Source organism: Pelodiscus sinensis, chromosome 3 (genome assembly GCF_049634645.1).
Source record: "Pelodiscus sinensis isolate JC-2024 chromosome 3, ASM4963464v1, whole genome shotgun sequence".
In the NCBI taxonomy this organism is placed as follows: domain Eukaryota; kingdom Metazoa; phylum Chordata; order Testudines; family Trionychidae; genus Pelodiscus; species Pelodiscus sinensis.
The window spans coordinates 120,081,745-120,091,433 of record NC_134713.1 but is presented as its reverse complement, the minus strand read 5'-3'; the positions used below and the strand labels follow the sequence as shown (position 1 = coordinate 120,091,433).

General features: G+C 65.7%; 39 non-coding genes across 39 annotated transcripts; 21 read left to right on the top strand and 18 right to left on the bottom strand.

Moving 5' to 3' along the window:
• The first annotated feature begins 25 nt into the window (after window positions 1-25).
• On the top strand, window positions 26-97 carry TRNAW-CCA (transfer RNA tryptophan (anticodon CCA)). The gene has a single exon. It is a non-coding gene; the product is annotated as a tRNA-Trp (tRNA).
• Window positions 98-301: 204 nt separating this feature from the next.
• Window positions 302-374, bottom strand: TRNAR-ACG (transfer RNA arginine (anticodon ACG)). Its single transcript has one exon. It is a non-coding gene; the product is annotated as a tRNA-Arg (tRNA).
• A 219-nt stretch (window positions 375-593) lies between these two features.
• TRNAV-CAC (transfer RNA valine (anticodon CAC)) lies at window positions 594-666 on the bottom strand. The gene has a single exon. It is a non-coding gene; the product is annotated as a tRNA-Val (tRNA).
• Window positions 667-805: 139 nt separating this feature from the next.
• Window positions 806-876, top strand: TRNAG-GCC (transfer RNA glycine (anticodon GCC)). The gene has a single exon. It is a non-coding gene; the product is annotated as a tRNA-Gly (tRNA).
• An 81-nt stretch (window positions 877-957) lies between these two features.
• TRNAW-CCA (transfer RNA tryptophan (anticodon CCA)) lies at window positions 958-1,029 on the top strand. The gene has a single exon. It is a non-coding gene; the product is annotated as a tRNA-Trp (tRNA).
• Window positions 1,030-1,233: 204 nt separating this feature from the next.
• TRNAR-ACG (transfer RNA arginine (anticodon ACG)) lies at window positions 1,234-1,306 on the bottom strand. Its single transcript has one exon. It is a non-coding gene; the product is annotated as a tRNA-Arg (tRNA).
• Window positions 1,307-1,526: 220 nt separating this feature from the next.
• Window positions 1,527-1,599, bottom strand: TRNAV-CAC (transfer RNA valine (anticodon CAC)). The gene has a single exon. It is a non-coding gene; the product is annotated as a tRNA-Val (tRNA).
• A 139-nt stretch (window positions 1,600-1,738) lies between these two features.
• TRNAG-GCC (transfer RNA glycine (anticodon GCC)) lies at window positions 1,739-1,809 on the top strand. The gene has a single exon. It is a non-coding gene; the product is annotated as a tRNA-Gly (tRNA).
• An 81-nt stretch (window positions 1,810-1,890) lies between these two features.
• TRNAW-CCA (transfer RNA tryptophan (anticodon CCA)) lies at window positions 1,891-1,962 on the top strand. Its single transcript has one exon. It is a non-coding gene; the product is annotated as a tRNA-Trp (tRNA).
• A 204-nt stretch (window positions 1,963-2,166) lies between these two features.
• On the bottom strand, window positions 2,167-2,239 carry TRNAR-ACG (transfer RNA arginine (anticodon ACG)). The gene has a single exon. It is a non-coding gene; the product is annotated as a tRNA-Arg (tRNA).
• A 430-nt stretch (window positions 2,240-2,669) lies between these two features.
• Window positions 2,670-2,740, top strand: TRNAG-GCC (transfer RNA glycine (anticodon GCC)). Its single transcript has one exon. It is a non-coding gene; the product is annotated as a tRNA-Gly (tRNA).
• Window positions 2,741-2,821: 81 nt separating this feature from the next.
• On the top strand, window positions 2,822-2,893 carry TRNAW-CCA (transfer RNA tryptophan (anticodon CCA)). The gene has a single exon. It is a non-coding gene; the product is annotated as a tRNA-Trp (tRNA).
• Window positions 2,894-3,097: 204 nt separating this feature from the next.
• Window positions 3,098-3,170, bottom strand: TRNAR-ACG (transfer RNA arginine (anticodon ACG)). The gene has a single exon. It is a non-coding gene; the product is annotated as a tRNA-Arg (tRNA).
• A 430-nt stretch (window positions 3,171-3,600) lies between these two features.
• TRNAG-GCC (transfer RNA glycine (anticodon GCC)) lies at window positions 3,601-3,671 on the top strand. The gene has a single exon. It is a non-coding gene; the product is annotated as a tRNA-Gly (tRNA).
• An 81-nt stretch (window positions 3,672-3,752) lies between these two features.
• Window positions 3,753-3,824, top strand: TRNAW-CCA (transfer RNA tryptophan (anticodon CCA)). Its single transcript has one exon. It is a non-coding gene; the product is annotated as a tRNA-Trp (tRNA).
• A 204-nt stretch (window positions 3,825-4,028) lies between these two features.
• Window positions 4,029-4,101, bottom strand: TRNAR-ACG (transfer RNA arginine (anticodon ACG)). Its single transcript has one exon. It is a non-coding gene; the product is annotated as a tRNA-Arg (tRNA).
• Window positions 4,102-4,531: 430 nt separating this feature from the next.
• Window positions 4,532-4,602, top strand: TRNAG-GCC (transfer RNA glycine (anticodon GCC)). The gene has a single exon. It is a non-coding gene; the product is annotated as a tRNA-Gly (tRNA).
• An 81-nt stretch (window positions 4,603-4,683) lies between these two features.
• On the top strand, window positions 4,684-4,755 carry TRNAW-CCA (transfer RNA tryptophan (anticodon CCA)). Its single transcript has one exon. It is a non-coding gene; the product is annotated as a tRNA-Trp (tRNA).
• Window positions 4,756-4,959: 204 nt separating this feature from the next.
• Window positions 4,960-5,032, bottom strand: TRNAR-ACG (transfer RNA arginine (anticodon ACG)). The gene has a single exon. It is a non-coding gene; the product is annotated as a tRNA-Arg (tRNA).
• Window positions 5,033-5,251: 219 nt separating this feature from the next.
• Window positions 5,252-5,324, bottom strand: TRNAV-CAC (transfer RNA valine (anticodon CAC)). The gene has a single exon. It is a non-coding gene; the product is annotated as a tRNA-Val (tRNA).
• A 139-nt stretch (window positions 5,325-5,463) lies between these two features.
• Window positions 5,464-5,534, top strand: TRNAG-GCC (transfer RNA glycine (anticodon GCC)). Its single transcript has one exon. It is a non-coding gene; the product is annotated as a tRNA-Gly (tRNA).
• Window positions 5,535-5,615: 81 nt separating this feature from the next.
• Window positions 5,616-5,687, top strand: TRNAW-CCA (transfer RNA tryptophan (anticodon CCA)). The gene has a single exon. It is a non-coding gene; the product is annotated as a tRNA-Trp (tRNA).
• Window positions 5,688-5,891: 204 nt separating this feature from the next.
• On the bottom strand, window positions 5,892-5,964 carry TRNAR-ACG (transfer RNA arginine (anticodon ACG)). Its single transcript has one exon. It is a non-coding gene; the product is annotated as a tRNA-Arg (tRNA).
• A 218-nt stretch (window positions 5,965-6,182) lies between these two features.
• On the bottom strand, window positions 6,183-6,255 carry TRNAV-CAC (transfer RNA valine (anticodon CAC)). The gene has a single exon. It is a non-coding gene; the product is annotated as a tRNA-Val (tRNA).
• A 139-nt stretch (window positions 6,256-6,394) lies between these two features.
• On the top strand, window positions 6,395-6,465 carry TRNAG-GCC (transfer RNA glycine (anticodon GCC)). The gene has a single exon. It is a non-coding gene; the product is annotated as a tRNA-Gly (tRNA).
• An 81-nt stretch (window positions 6,466-6,546) lies between these two features.
• TRNAW-CCA (transfer RNA tryptophan (anticodon CCA)) lies at window positions 6,547-6,618 on the top strand. Its single transcript has one exon. It is a non-coding gene; the product is annotated as a tRNA-Trp (tRNA).
• A 204-nt stretch (window positions 6,619-6,822) lies between these two features.
• TRNAR-ACG (transfer RNA arginine (anticodon ACG)) lies at window positions 6,823-6,895 on the bottom strand. Its single transcript has one exon. It is a non-coding gene; the product is annotated as a tRNA-Arg (tRNA).
• A 218-nt stretch (window positions 6,896-7,113) lies between these two features.
• On the bottom strand, window positions 7,114-7,186 carry TRNAV-CAC (transfer RNA valine (anticodon CAC)). Its single transcript has one exon. It is a non-coding gene; the product is annotated as a tRNA-Val (tRNA).
• Window positions 7,187-7,325: 139 nt separating this feature from the next.
• On the top strand, window positions 7,326-7,396 carry TRNAG-GCC (transfer RNA glycine (anticodon GCC)). Its single transcript has one exon. It is a non-coding gene; the product is annotated as a tRNA-Gly (tRNA).
• An 81-nt stretch (window positions 7,397-7,477) lies between these two features.
• TRNAW-CCA (transfer RNA tryptophan (anticodon CCA)) lies at window positions 7,478-7,549 on the top strand. The gene has a single exon. It is a non-coding gene; the product is annotated as a tRNA-Trp (tRNA).
• Window positions 7,550-7,753: 204 nt separating this feature from the next.
• TRNAR-ACG (transfer RNA arginine (anticodon ACG)) lies at window positions 7,754-7,826 on the bottom strand. The gene has a single exon. It is a non-coding gene; the product is annotated as a tRNA-Arg (tRNA).
• A 218-nt stretch (window positions 7,827-8,044) lies between these two features.
• TRNAV-CAC (transfer RNA valine (anticodon CAC)) lies at window positions 8,045-8,117 on the bottom strand. The gene has a single exon. It is a non-coding gene; the product is annotated as a tRNA-Val (tRNA).
• Window positions 8,118-8,256: 139 nt separating this feature from the next.
• Window positions 8,257-8,327, top strand: TRNAG-GCC (transfer RNA glycine (anticodon GCC)). Its single transcript has one exon. It is a non-coding gene; the product is annotated as a tRNA-Gly (tRNA).
• Window positions 8,328-8,408: 81 nt separating this feature from the next.
• Window positions 8,409-8,480, top strand: TRNAW-CCA (transfer RNA tryptophan (anticodon CCA)). Its single transcript has one exon. It is a non-coding gene; the product is annotated as a tRNA-Trp (tRNA).
• Window positions 8,481-8,684: 204 nt separating this feature from the next.
• TRNAR-ACG (transfer RNA arginine (anticodon ACG)) lies at window positions 8,685-8,757 on the bottom strand. Its single transcript has one exon. It is a non-coding gene; the product is annotated as a tRNA-Arg (tRNA).
• Window positions 8,758-8,975: 218 nt separating this feature from the next.
• On the bottom strand, window positions 8,976-9,048 carry TRNAV-CAC (transfer RNA valine (anticodon CAC)). Its single transcript has one exon. It is a non-coding gene; the product is annotated as a tRNA-Val (tRNA).
• A 139-nt stretch (window positions 9,049-9,187) lies between these two features.
• On the top strand, window positions 9,188-9,258 carry TRNAG-GCC (transfer RNA glycine (anticodon GCC)). Its single transcript has one exon. It is a non-coding gene; the product is annotated as a tRNA-Gly (tRNA).
• Window positions 9,259-9,339: 81 nt separating this feature from the next.
• TRNAW-CCA (transfer RNA tryptophan (anticodon CCA)) lies at window positions 9,340-9,411 on the top strand. The gene has a single exon. It is a non-coding gene; the product is annotated as a tRNA-Trp (tRNA).
• A 204-nt stretch (window positions 9,412-9,615) lies between these two features.
• On the bottom strand, window positions 9,616-9,688 carry TRNAR-ACG (transfer RNA arginine (anticodon ACG)). The gene has a single exon. It is a non-coding gene; the product is annotated as a tRNA-Arg (tRNA).
• Between the last annotated feature and the right edge of the window lies 1 nt (window position 9,689).

The window sequence follows — 9,689 nt, the reverse complement described above, 5'->3', positions numbered from 1 at the left end:
CCAAGAGCTGCAGGGCCTGCCGGCTGGCCTCGTGGCGCAACGGCAGCGCGTCTGACTCCAGATCAGAAGGCTATGTGTTCAAATCACATCGGGGTCAGGCGGGCGAAAAGTTTGGCGGGCGAGGAGGCCCGGTCACGGCAATGGAGCGGCGCTGAAAGCCGCGGCCAGTGTTCCTCTTGGCCCCGTGGGGCACGCGCTTTTCCTGGCCGCCGGGGGAAGGAGAACAAAGAAGGGGAGGAAAGGGAAAGGGAAAGGGAAAGAAAAAAAAAAAGCACCCGCATCCCGGAAGGTGCCGTCACCACAAGCCAGGCAGGAGTCGAACCTGCAATCTCCTGATCCGTAGTCAGGCGCGTTATCCGTTGCGCCACTGGCCCACGCCTCCAGGTGAGGCGCGGGGGGGGGGCCGGCGCCAGGACCGAGGGTGCTGCCCGCCCGGGCTTCTTTCTCCCAGCAGCACCGAAGAGAACGGCGGACAAAAGGCTGCCGTAGGCCCAGAGCAGCGAGCGAGAGGGCACGAGCGCACGCCCAGGCGGCGAGCAGCTGCCCACTTGTGCAAGCCTGCGTTTTTCCAGGCCCCACGGCAAAAGGAGGCCTGTTTCTGCCTGGTTTCGAACCAGGGACCTTTCGCGTGTGAAGCGAACGTGATAACCACTACACTACAGAAACCCAGGGCCCGACACGGCCACTGAGGGGCCTGCCGGAGAGGCCCCCTTTGGCTGGCAGGCCGCCGCCGCCTCGGGCCCTGGCAGGTGGCCGCACGGCCGAGAGCACAGGCTCCGCTCGAAGGCCGGTTCCTCCCAGCAAGGCATTGGTGGTTCAGTGGTAGAATTCTCGCCCGCCACGCGGGAGGCCCGTGTTCGATTCACGGCCAATGCAGCCCCTTCTTTTTCCGCCGCGGCTCCTTCCCGGCCCCGCTGCCCGCCCTCGCAGCACCAAGAGCTGCAGGGCCTGCCGGCTGGCCTCGTGGCGCAACGGCAGCGCGTCTGACTCCAGATCAGAAGGCTATGTGTTCAAATCACATCGGGGTCAGGCGGGCGAAAAGTTTGGCGGGCGAGGAGGCCCGGTCACGGCAATGGAGCGGCGCTGAAAGCCGCGGCCAGTGTTCCTCTTGGCCCCGTGGGGCACGCGCTTTTCCTGGCCGCCGGGGGAAGGAGAACAAAGAAGGGGAGGAAAGGGAAAGGGAAAGGGAAAGAAAAAAAAAAAGCACCCGCATCCCGGAAGGTGCCGTCACCACAAGCCAGGCAGGAGTCGAACCTGCAATCTCCTGATCCGTAGTCAGGCGCGTTATCCGTTGCGCCACTGGCCCACGCCTCCAGGTGAGGCGCGGGGGGGGGGGCCGGCGCCAGGACCGAGGGTGCTGCCCGCCCGGGCTTCTTTCTCCCAGCAGCACCGAAGAGAACGGCGGACAAAAGGCTGCCGTAGGCCCAGAGCAGCGAGCGAGAGGGCACGAGCGCACGCCCAGGCGGCGAGCAGCTGCCCACTTGTGCAAGCCTGCGTTTTTCCAGGCCCCACGGCAAAAGGAGGCCTGTTTCTGCCTGGTTTCGAACCAGGGACCTTTCGCGTGTGAAGCGAACGTGATAACCACTACACTACAGAAACCCAGGGCCCGACACGGCCACTGAGGGGCCTGCCGGAGAGGCCCCCTTTGGCTGGCAGGCCGCCGCCGCCTCGGGCCCTGGCAGGTGGCCGCACGGCCGAGAGCACAGGCTCCGCTCGAAGGCCGGTTCCTCCCAGCAAGGCATTGGTGGTTCAGTGGTAGAATTCTCGCCCGCCACGCGGGAGGCCCGTGTTCGATTCACGGCCAATGCAGCCCCTTCTTTTTCCGCCGCGGCTCCTTCCCGGCCCCGCTGCCCGCCCTCGCAGCACCAAGAGCTGCAGGGCCTGCCGGCTGGCCTCGTGGCGCAACGGCAGCGCGTCTGACTCCAGATCAGAAGGCTATGTGTTCAAATCACATCGGGGTCAGGCGGGCGAAAAGTTTGGCGGGCGAGGAGGCCCGGTCACGGCAATGGAGCGGCGCTGAAAGCCGCGGCCAGTGTTCCTCTTGGCCCCGTGGGGCACGCGCTTTTCCTGGCCGCCGGGGGAAGGAGAACAAAGAAGGGGAGGAAAGGGAAAGGGAAAGGGAAAGAAAAAAAAAAAGCACCCGCATCCCGGAAGGTGCCGTCACCACAAGCCAGGCAGGAGTCGAACCTGCAATCTCCTGATCCGTAGTCAGGCGCGTTATCCGTTGCGCCACTGGCCCACGCCTCCAGGTGAGGCGCGGGGGGGGGCCGGCGCCAGGACCGAGGGTGCTGCCCGCCCGGGCTTCTTTCTCCCAGCAGCACCGAAGAGAACGGCGGACAAAAGGCTGCCGTAGGCCCAGAGCAGCGAGCGAGAGGGCACGAGCGCACGCCCAGGCGGCGAGCAGCTGCCCACTTGTGCAAGCCTGCGTTTTTCCAGGCCCCACGGCAAAAGGAGGCCTGTTTCTGCCTGGTTTCGAACCAGGGACTTTTCGCGTGTGAAGCGAACGTGATAACCACTACACTACAGAAACCCAGGGCCCGACACGGCCACTGAGGGGCCTGCCGGAGAGGCCCCCTTTGGCTGGCAGGCCGCCGCCGCCTCAGGCCCTGGCAGGTGGCCGCACGGCCAAGAGCACAGGCTCCGCTCGAAGGCCGGTTCCTCCCAGCAAGGCATTGGTGGTTCAGTGGTAGAATTCTCGCCCGCCACGCGGGAGGCCCGTGTTCGATTCACGGCCAATGCAGCCCCTTCTTTTTCCGCCGCGGCTCCTTCCCGGCCCCGCTGCCCGCCCTCGCAGCACCAAGAGCTGCAGGGCCTGCCGGCTGGCCTCGTGGCGCAACGGCAGCGCGTCTGACTCCAGATCAGAAGGCTATGTGTTCAAATCACATCGGGGTCAGGCGGGCGAAAAGTTTGGCGGGCGAGGAGGCCCGGTCACGGCAATGGAGCGGCGCTGAAAGCCGCGGCCAGTGTTCCTCTTGGCCCCGTGGGGCACGCGCTTTTCCTGGCCGCCGGGGGAAGGAGAACAAAGAAGGGGAGGAAAGGGAAAGGGAAAGGGAAAGAAAAAAAAAAAGCACCCGCATCCCGGAAGGTGCCGTCACCACAAGCCAGGCAGGAGTCGAACCTGCAATCTCCTGATCCGTAGTCAGGCGCGTTATCCGTTGCGCCACTGGCCCACGCCTCCAGGTGAGGCGCGGGGGGGGGCCGGCGCCAGGACCGAGGGTGCTGCCCGCCCGGGCTTCTTTCTCCCAGCAGCACCGAAGAGAACGGCGGACAAAAGGCTGCCGTAGGCCCAGAGCAGCGAGCGAGAGGGCACGAGCGCACGCCCAGGCGGCGAGCAGCTGCCCACTTGTGCAAGCCTGCGTTTTTCCAGGCCCCACGGCAAAAGGAGGCCTGTTTCTGCCTGGTTTCGAACCAGGGACCTTTCGCGTGTGAAGCAAACGTGATAACCACTACACTACAGAAACCCAGGGCCCGACACGGCCACTGAGGGGCCTGCCGGAGAGGCCCCCTTTGGCTGGCAGGCCGCCGCCGCCTCGGGCCCTGGCAGGTGGCCGCACGGCCGAGAGCACAGGCTCCGCTCGAAGGCCGGTTCCTCCCAGCAAGGCATTGGTGGTTCAGTGGTAGAATTCTCGCCCGCCACGCGGGAGGCCCGTGTTCGATTCACGGCCAATGCAGCCCCTTCTTTTTCCGCCGCGGCTCCTTCCCGGCCCCGCTGCCCGCCCTCGCAGCACCAAGAGCTGCAGGGCCTGCCGGCTGGCCTCGTGGCGCAACGGCAGCGCGTCTGACTCCAGATCAGAAGGCTATGTGTTCAAATCACATCGGGGTCAGGCGGGCGAAAAGTTTGGCGGGCGAGGAGGCCCGGTCACGGCAATGGAGCGGCGCTGAAAGCCGCGGCCAGTGTTCCTCTTGGCCCCGTGGGGCACGCGCTTTTCCTGGCCGCCGGGGGAAGGAGAACAAAGAAGGGGAGGAAAGGGAAAGGGAAAGGGAAAGAAAAAAAAAAAGCACCCGCATCCCGGAAGGTGCCGTCACCACAAGCCAGGCAGGAGTCGAACCTGCAATCTCCTGATCCGTAGTCAGGCGCGTTATCCGTTGCGCCACTGGCCCACGCCTCCAGGTGAGGCGCGGGGGGGGGCCGGCGCCAGGACCGAGGGTGCTGCCCGCCCGGGCTTCTTTCTCCCAGCAGCACCGAAGAGAACGGCGGACAAAAGGCTGCCGTAGGCCCAGAGCAGCGAGCGAGAGGGCACGAGCGCACGCCCAGGCGGCGAGCAGCTGCCCACTTGTGCAAGCCTGCGTTTTTCCAGGCCCCACGGCAAAAGGAGGCCTCTTTCTGCCTGGTTTCAAACCAGGGACCTTTCGCGTGTGAAGCGAACGTGATAACCACTACACTACAGAAACCCAGGGCCCGACACGGCCACTGAGGGGCCTGCCGGAGAGGCCCCCTTTGGCTGGCAGGCCGCCGCCGCCTCGGGCCCTGGCAGGTGGCCGCACGGCCGAGAGCACAGGCTCCGCTCGAAGGCCGGTTCCTCCCAGCAAGGCATTGGTGGTTCAGTGGTAGAATTCTCGCCCGCCACGCGGGAGGCCCGTGTTCGATTCACGGCCAATGCAGCCCCTTCTTTTTCTGCCGCGGCTCCTTCCCGGCCCCGCTGCCCGCCCTCGCAGCACCAAGAGCTGCAGGGCCTGCCGGCTGGCCTCGTGGCGCAACGGCAGCGCGTCTGACTCCAGATCAGAAGGCTATGTGTTCAAATCACATCGGGGTCAGGCGGGCGAAAAGTTTGGCGGGCGAGGAGGCCCGGTCACGGCAATGGAGCGGCGCTGAAAGCCGCGGCCAGTGTTCCTCTTGGCCCCGTGGGGCACGCGCTTTTCCTGGCCGCCGGGGGAAGGAGAACAAAGAAGGGGAGGAAAGGGAAAGGGAAAGGGAAAGAAAAAAAAAAAGCACCCGCATCCCGGAAGGTGCCGTCACCACAAGCCAGGCAGGAGTCGAACCTGCAATCTCCTGATCCGTAGTCAGGCGCGTTATCCGTTGCGCCACTGGCCCACGCCTCCAGGTGAGGTGCGGGGGGGGGGCCGGCGCCAGGACCGAGGGTGCTGCCCGCCCGGGCTTCTTTCTCCCAGCAGCACCGAAGAGAACGGCGGACAAAAGGCTGCCGTAGGCCCAGAGCAGCGAGCGAGAGGGCACGAGCGCACGCCCAGGCGGCGAGCAGCTGCCCACTTGTGCAAGCCTGCGTTTTTCCAGGCCCCACGGCAAAAGGAGGCCTGTTTCTGCCTGGTTTCGAACCAGGGACCTTTCGCGTGTGAAGCGAACGTGATAACCACTACACTACAGAAACCCAGGGCCCGACACGGCCACTGAGGGGCCTGCCGGAGAGGCCCCCTTTGGCTGGCAGGCCGCCGCCGCCTCGGGCCCTGGCAGGTGGCCGCACGGCCGAGAGCACAGGCTCCGCTCGAAGGCCGGTTCCTCCCAGCAAGGCATTGGTGGTTCAGTGGTAGAATTCTCGCCCGCCACGCGGGAGGCCCGTGTTCGATTCACGGCCAATGCAGCCCCTTCTTTTTCCGCCGCGGCTCCTTCCCGGCCCCGCTGCCCGCCCTCGCAGCACCAAGAGCTGCAGGGCCTGCCGGCTGGCCTCGTGGCGCAACGGCAGCGCGTCTGACTCCAGATCAGAAGGCTATGTGTTCAAATCACATCGGGGTCAGGCGGGCGAAAAGTTTGGCGGGCGAGGAGGCCCGGTCACGGCAATGGAGCGGCGCTGAAAGCCGCGGCCAGTGTTCCTCTTGGCCCCGTGGGGCACGCGCTTTTCCTGGCCGCCGGGGGAAGGAGAACAAAGAAGGGGAGGAAAGGGAAAGGGAAAGGGAAAGAAAAAAAAAAAGCACCCGCATCCCGGAAGGTGCCGTCACCACAAGCCAGGCAGGAGTCGAACCTGCAATCTCCTGATCCGTAGTCAGGCGCGTTATCCGTTGCGCCACTGGCCCACGCCTCCAGGTGAGGCGCGGGGGGGGGCCGGCGCCAGGACCGAGGGTGCTGCCCGCCCGGGCTTCTTTCTCCCAGCAGCACCGAAGAGAACGGCGGACAAAAGGCTGCCGTAGGCCCAGAGCAGCGAGCGAGAGGGCACGAGCGCACGCCCAGGCGGCGAGCAGCTGCCCACTTGTGCAAGCCTGCGTTTTTCCAGGCCCCACGGCAAAAGGAGGCCTGTTTCTGCCTGGTTTCGAACCAGGGACCTTTCGCGTGTGAAGCGAACGTGATAACCACTACACTACAGAAACCCAGGGCCCGACACGGCCACTGAGGGGCCTGCCGGAGAGGCCCCCTTTGGCTGGCAGGCCGCCGCCGCCTCGGGCCCTGGCAGGTGGCCGCACGGCCGAGAGCACAGGCTCCGCTCGAAGGCCGGTTCCTCCCAGCAAGGCATTGGTGGTTCAGTGGTAGAATTCTCGCCCGCCACGCGGGAGGCCCGTGTTCGATTCACGGCCAATGCAGCCCCTTCTTTTTCTGCCGCGGCTCCTTCCCGGCCCCGCTGCCCGCCCTCGCAGCACCAAGAGCTGCAGGGCCTGCCGGCTGGCCTCGTGGCGCAACGGCAGCGCGTCTGACTCCAGATCAGAAGGCTATGTGTTCAAATCACATCGGGGTCAGGCGGGCGAAAAGTTTGGCGGGCGAGGAGGCCCGGTCACGGCAATGGAGCGGCGCTGAAAGCCGCGGCCAGTGTTCCTCTTGGCCCCGTGGGGCACGCGCTTTTCCTGGCCGCCGGGGGAAGGAGAACAAAGAAGGGGAGGAAAGGGAAAGGGAAAGGGAAAGAAAAAAAAAAAGCACCCGCATCCCGGAAGGTGCCGTCACCACAAGCCAGGCAGGAGTCGAACCTGCAATCTCCTGATCCGTAGTCAGGCGCGTTATCCGTTGCGCCACTGGCCCACGCCTCCAGGTGAGGTGCGGGGGGGGGCCGGCGCCAGGACCGAGGGTGCTGCCCGCCCGGGCTTCTTTCTCCCAGCAGCACCGAAGAGAACGGCGGACAAAAGGCTGCCGTAGGCCCAGAGCAGCGAGCGAGAGGGCACGAGCGCACGCCCAGGCGGCGAGCAGCTGCCCACTTGTGCAAGCCTGCGTTTTTCCAGGCCCCACGGCAAAAGGAGGCCTGTTTCTGCCTGGTTTCGAACCAGGGACCTTTCGCGTGTGAAGCGAACGTGATAACCACTACACTACAGAAACCCAGGGCCCGACACGGCCACTGAGGGGCCTGCCGGAGAGGCCCCCTTTGGCTGGCAGGCCGCCGCCGCCTCGGGCCCTGGCAGGTGGCCGCACGGCCGAGAGCACAGGCTCCGCTCGAAGGCCGGTTCCTCCCAGCAAGGCATTGGTGGTTCAGTGGTAGAATTCTCGCCCGCCACGCGGGAGGCCCGTGTTCGATTCACGGCCAATGCAGCCCCTTCTTTTTCCGCCGCGGCTCCTTCCCGGCCCCGCTGCCCGCCCTCGCAGCACCAAGAGCTGCAGGGCCTGCCGGCTGGCCTCGTGGCGCAACGGCAGCGCGTCTGACTCCAGATCAGAAGGCTATGTGTTCAAATCACATCGGGGTCAGGCGGGCGAAAAGTTTGGCGGGCGAGGAGGCCCGGTCACGGCAATGGAGCGGCGCTGAAAGCCGCGGCCAGTGTTCCTCTTGGCCCCGTGGGGCACGCGCTTTTCCTGGCCGCCGGGGGAAGGAGAACAAAGAAGGGGAGGAAAGGGAAAGGGAAAGGGAAAGAAAAAAAAAAAGCACCCGCATCCCGGAAGGTGCCGTCACCACAAGCCAGGCAGGAGTCGAACCTGCAATCTCCTGATCCGTAGTCAGGCGCGTTATCCGTTGCGCCACTGGCCCACGCCTCCAGGTGAGGCGCGGGGGGGGGCCGGCGCCAGGACCGAGGGTGCTGCCCGCCCGGGCTTCTTTCTCCCAGCAGCACCGAAGAGAACGGCGGACAAAAGGCTGCCGTAGGCCCAGAGCAGCGAGCGAGAGGGCACGAGCGCACGCCCAGGCGGCGAGCAGCTGCCCACTTGTGCAAGCCTGCGTTTTTCCAGGCCCCACGGCAAAAGGAGGCCTGTTTCTGCCTGGTTTCGAACCAGGGACCTTTCGCGTGTGAAGCGAACGTGATAACCACTACACTACAGAAACCCAGGGCCCGACACGGCCACTGAGGGGCCTGCCGGAGAGGCCCCCTTTGGCTGGCAGGCCGCCGCCGCCTCGGGCCCTGGCAGGTGGCCGCACGGCCGAGAGCACAGGCTCCGCTCGAAGGCCGGTTCCTCCCAGCAAGGCATTGGTGGTTCAGTGGTAGAATTCTCGCCCGCCACGCGGGAGGCCCGTGTTCGATTCACGGCCAATGCAGCCCCTTCTTTTTCCGCCGCGGCTCCTTCCCGGCCCCGCTGCCCGCCCTCGCAGCACCAAGAGCTGCAGGGCCTGCCGGCTGGCCTCGTGGCGCAACGGCAGCGCGTCTGACTCCAGATCAGAAGGCTATGTGTTCAAATCACATCGGGGTCAGGCGGGCGAAAAGTTTGGCGGGCGAGGAGGCCCGGTCACGGCAATGGAGCGGCGCTGAAAGCCGCGGCCAGTGTTCCTCTTGGCCCCGTGGGGCACGCGCTTTTCCTGGCCGCCGGGGGAAGGAGAACAAAGAAGGGGAGGAAAGGGAAAGGGAAAGGGAAAGAAAAAAAAAAAGCACCCGCATCCCGGAAGGTGCCGTCACCACAAGCCAGGCAGGAGTCGAACCTGCAATCTCCTGATCCGTAGTCAGGCGCGTTATCCGTTGCGCCACTGGCCCACGCCTCCAGGTGAGGCGCGGGGGGGGACCGGCGCCAGGACCGAGGGTGCTGCCCGCCCGGGCTTCTTTCTCCCAGCAGCACCGAAGAGAACGGCGGACAAAAGGCTGCCGTAGGCCCAGAGCAGCGAGCGAGAGGGCACGAGCGCACGCCCAGGCGGCGAGCAGCTGCCCACTTGTGCAAGCCTGCGTTTTTCCAGGCCCCACGGCAAAAGGAGGCCTGTTTCTGCCTGGTTTCGAACCAGGGACCTTTCGCGTGTGAAGCGAACGTGATAACCACTACACTACAGAAACCCAGGGCCCGACACGGCCACTGAGGGGCCTGCCGGAGAGGCCCCCTTTGGCTGGCAGGCCGCCGCCGCCTCGGGCCCTGGCAGGTGGCCGCACGGCCGAGAGCACAGGCTCCGCTCGAAGGCCGGTTCCTCCCAGCAAGGCATTGGTGGTTCAGTGGTAGAATTCTCGCCCGCCACGCGGGAGGCCCGTGTTCGATTCACGGCCAATGCAGCCCCTTCTTTTTCCGCCGCGGCTCCTTCCCGGCCCCGCTGCCCGCCCTCGCAGCACCAAGAGCTGCAGGGCCTGCCGGCTGGCCTCGTGGCGCAACGGCAGCGCGTCTGACTCCAGATCAGAAGGCTATGTGTTCAAATCACATCGGGGTCAGGCGGGCGAAAAGTTTGGCGGGCGAGGAGGCCCGGTCACGGCAATGGAGCGGCGCTGAAAGCCGCGGCCAGTGTTCCTCTTGGCCCCGTGGGGCACGCGCTTTTCCTGGCCGCCGGGGGAAGGAGAACAAAGAAGGGGAGGAAAGGGAAAGGGAAAGGGAAAGAAAAAAAAAAAGCACCCGCATCCCGGAAGGTGCCGTCACCACAAGCCAGGCAGGAGTCGAACCTGCAATCTCCTGATCCGTAGTCAGGCGCGTTATCCGTTGCGCCACTGGCCCA